The sequence below is a fragment of the Urocampus carinirostris genome, unplaced genomic scaffold (assembly GCF_059441175.1).
Source record: "Urocampus carinirostris isolate Australia breed hairy pipefish unplaced genomic scaffold, RoL_Ucar_1.0 HiC_scaffold_91, whole genome shotgun sequence".
NCBI classification, from domain to species: domain Eukaryota; kingdom Metazoa; phylum Chordata; class Actinopteri; order Syngnathiformes; family Syngnathidae; genus Urocampus; species Urocampus carinirostris.
This window is the reverse complement of record NW_028283198.1, coordinates 45,001-48,567: the sequence shown is the minus strand read 5'-3', so window position 1 is coordinate 48,567 and position 3,567 is coordinate 45,001. Positions and strand designations below refer to the sequence as shown.

General features: G+C 64.9%; 1 non-coding gene across 1 annotated transcript; it reads left to right on the top strand.

Moving 5' to 3' along the window:
* The first annotated feature begins 355 nt into the window (after window positions 1–355).
* On the top strand, window positions 356–2,342 carry LOC148345146 (18S ribosomal RNA). Its single transcript, XR_015848803.1, has one exon. It is a non-coding gene; the product is annotated as an 18S ribosomal RNA (ribosomal RNA).
* Window positions 2,343–3,567: the final 1,225 nt, after the last annotated feature.

Here is a 3,567-nt window from a genome sequence, read left to right as displayed (position 1 = left end):
AACGAAAGTGAGGCCGGACGAATCCGATACGAGTTACGAGTGAGGCGGGATCCACGGCTGGCACTCGCGGGGCCCTCTTGCGAAACCATGCCTCGGCGTGAACCTTTTGGCGGCAGAACCAAGACGAACCGAGGTCGAGCTTCCGTCTCGAGCCACACCCAGACGTCCGACCGTCGCGGAGCCCGACGCCACGCGTGCTAGGGCTCCGCGCGAAACATCGTTTCACGACACCCGCTCGTCAGCCCGTCCGAACGTATACGAGTGTCGCGCGGCCCCCCGGGCCCGGCTGTAGCCACAGCCTCGTCCCGGACCAGGGCCGCACCGCCACCAGCAGCGCCCCCCCGGCGGCAGACGCACTCTGGTTGATCCTGCCAGTAGCATATGCTTGTTTTCAAGATTAAGCCATGCATGTCTAAGTACGAATGGCCAGTACAGTGAAACTGCGAACGGCTCATTAAATCAGTTATGGTTCCTTTGATCGCTCCACCGTTACTTGGATAACTGTGGCAAATCCAGAGCTAATACATGCAAACGAGCGCCGACTCGCGGGCGGGGCTCCGGCCTCGCCCCGGGGACGCGTGCATTTATCAGACACAAAAACCCACGCGGTGTCCGGCGGGCGGGGGCTCAGCCGTCGCGCGCGTCCCCCGCGTCCGGCCTCCGCCTCTCCGGGCGGGGGCGTAAGCGGCGCGGGCGGCTCCGCGCGCGCCGGTCCTCGTTCCGCCGGCCCGGCCCCCCCTTTGTGTTGACTCAGGATAACCTCGTGCCGATCGCTCGCCCACCCGAGGCGGCGACGACTCATTCGAATGTCTGCCCTATCAACTTTCGATGGTAGACTCTGCGCCTACCATGGTGACCACGGGTAACGGGGAATCAGGGTTCGATTCCGGAGAGGGAGCATGAGAAACGGCTACCACATCCAAGGAAGGCAGCAGGCGCGCAAATTACCCACTCCCGACACGGGGAGGTAGTGACGAAAAATAACAATACGGGACTCGTTCGAGTCTCCGTAATTGGAATGAGCCGAACACAAACCCATCGGCCAGCATCCATTGGAGGGCAAGTCTGGTGCCAGCAGCCGCGGTAATTCCAGCTCCAATAGCGTATTTTAAAGTTGCTGCAGTTAAAAAGCTCCTAGTTGGACCCCGGGACGCGAGCTGACGGTCCGCCGCGAGGCGTGCATCCGTCTGTCCCAGCCCCTGCCTCTCGGCAAAAGCCCCCGTGATGCCCTTCGCTGGGTGTCACTCGCGGGGCCCGAAGCGTTTACTTTGAGGAAATTAGAGTGTTCAAAGCAGGCCACACGGCCGCCCCTGCATATCGCAGCTGGGAATAATGGAATAGGACTCCGGTTCTATTTTGTGGGTTGTCATGAACTGGGGCCATGATTAAGAGGGACGGCCGGGGGCATTCGTACTGCGCCGCTAGAGGTGAAATTCTTGGACCGGCGCAAGACGGACGAGAGCGAAAGCATTTGCCAAGAATGTTTTCATTAATCAAGAACGAAAGTCGGAGGTTCGAAGACGATCAGATACCGTCCTAGTTCCGACCATAAACGATGCCGACTCGCGATCCGGCGGCGTTATTCCCATGACCCGCCGAGCAGCACCCGGGAAACCGACCAAGTGTCTGGGTTCCGGGGGGAGTATTGTTGCAAAGCTGAAACTTAAAGGAATTGACGGAAGGGCACCACCAGGAGTGGAGCATGCGGCTTAATTTGACTCAACACGGGAAACCTCACCCGGCCCGGACACGGAAAGGATTGACAGATTGAAGGCTCTTTCTCGATACCGTGGGTGGTGGTGCATGGCCGTTCGTAGTTGGTGGAGCGATTTGTCTGGTTAATTCCGATAACGAACGAGACTCAAACATACTAAATAGTACCGCGGCCCCCCGCGCGGTCGGCGGCAGAAAACTTCTTAGAGGGACAAGTGGCTCTCAGCCACACGAGAATGAGCAATAACAGGTCTGTGATGCCCTTAGATGTCCGGGGCTGCACGCGCGCCACACTGAGCGTATAAGCGCGTCGTCTATCCCCGCGCCGGCAGGCGCGGGTAATCCTATGAACCCCGCTCGTGACAGGGCCTGGGGATTGCAATTATTTCCCACCAACGAGGAATTCCCAGTAAGCGCGGGTCATTAGCCTGCGTTGATTAAGTCCCTGCCCTTTGTACACACCGCCCGTCGCTACTACCGATCGGATGGCTTAGTGAGGTCCTCGGATAGTCCCCGCCGGGGCCGGCCCCGGCTCCGGCGGTGTGCCAGAAGACGGTCGAACTTGACTATCTAGAGGAAGTAAAAGTCGTAACAAGGTTTCTGTAGGTGAACCTGCAGAAGGATCATTAACGTACGAGCGGCAGCAGATCCGCCTCGGTACACCCCCGACGAGCCAGACGCCGAGGGCGGCGGGTCGTCGCAGGCGGAGGAAGAGGGTAGACCGGGACGGGACGGGACGGGGGGCGCGGCGCGGGTCACTCCCGGGCCGCGCGTCGGAGCGAGTTCGGCGGGCGCCACGCGGCGCGGCGCGAGGCGAGAAAAGGCGGCGGGCGATGTCGCGCTACCTCCGTGCGAGCGGGGTAGCGCGCTCGTCCGACGACCCCAGTAGCGCGGCGCGGCGCGACGACAGGCGACCGCCAGCGACGGGCGAAAGGCGGCGGCCGTGCGCGGGACCCCCGTAACCGGGGAATCCCCCTATGCCGACGACCCTAGCTCGGCGCGGTTCTCGCGCTTCCGGCGCGCGCTTCCGGGGCGGCACTCGCCTCGACGACCTCCCGTCCTTTAAAGGTAACGGTTCGGGCCGGCGCCCCGGCGTCCGTCCGCCCGTCGGTGTCGCGTGTCCGTGCGGCGCGGGGCTGCTCTCGGCGAGGGTCGCCGAGCAAGCGGATCCCCGCACGGATCACAACGGCCGTATGGCGGCGGCGTCGGGACGCCCGCCCGAGACGAAGGTTCAGGGCGACGAAACGGTGCTCCCACCGGCTACCTTTTTCCCCGGCCAAACGCGTCCGTCGGCCGGAGCCCTCGAGGGGCCGCGTAGCGCGCGCGTGGGCCGGCCCCCGGACACCGGAGTCCCTCCCGGGGCTCCGGACACCGGGGGTTCGGTTCCGCGCGGTCCGCCGCGGTCTCCTCTGTCCATCCATAGTCCGGGCAGGCCGCGGCCGGGTCGGGGGCCAGTCCCCCCTCGGTGTCAGCGCGGTCGCGCCGCCCTTGTAAACCAAACCCACTCGCTGACGGGTAGCAACACCCAAAGCGTCGCTTCGCGGCGCGGCGGGGCTTCCAAGTCGGATGGCCTTCCGGGGTCCGGGTAGGAGACGCCGGGGGCCGGCCTCAGCGCCGAGCCCCCGACCTACCCGGCGAGTCCGGTCGCCGAGTCGTGTCAGGCCCGAGCGGGAGACGCCGGGCGCCGGCCTCAGCGCCGAGCGCCCGACCTACCCGGGCCGACGCACGTCTCGGGCGCCGTCGCGGCCCCGAGCGGGAGACGCCGGGCGCCGGCCTCAGCGCCGCGCGCCCGACCCGCTCGGCTCGTCGCGGCGTCGCGCGTATCGCGCCCGTCGGTAACCGCGCCGCGGGTTA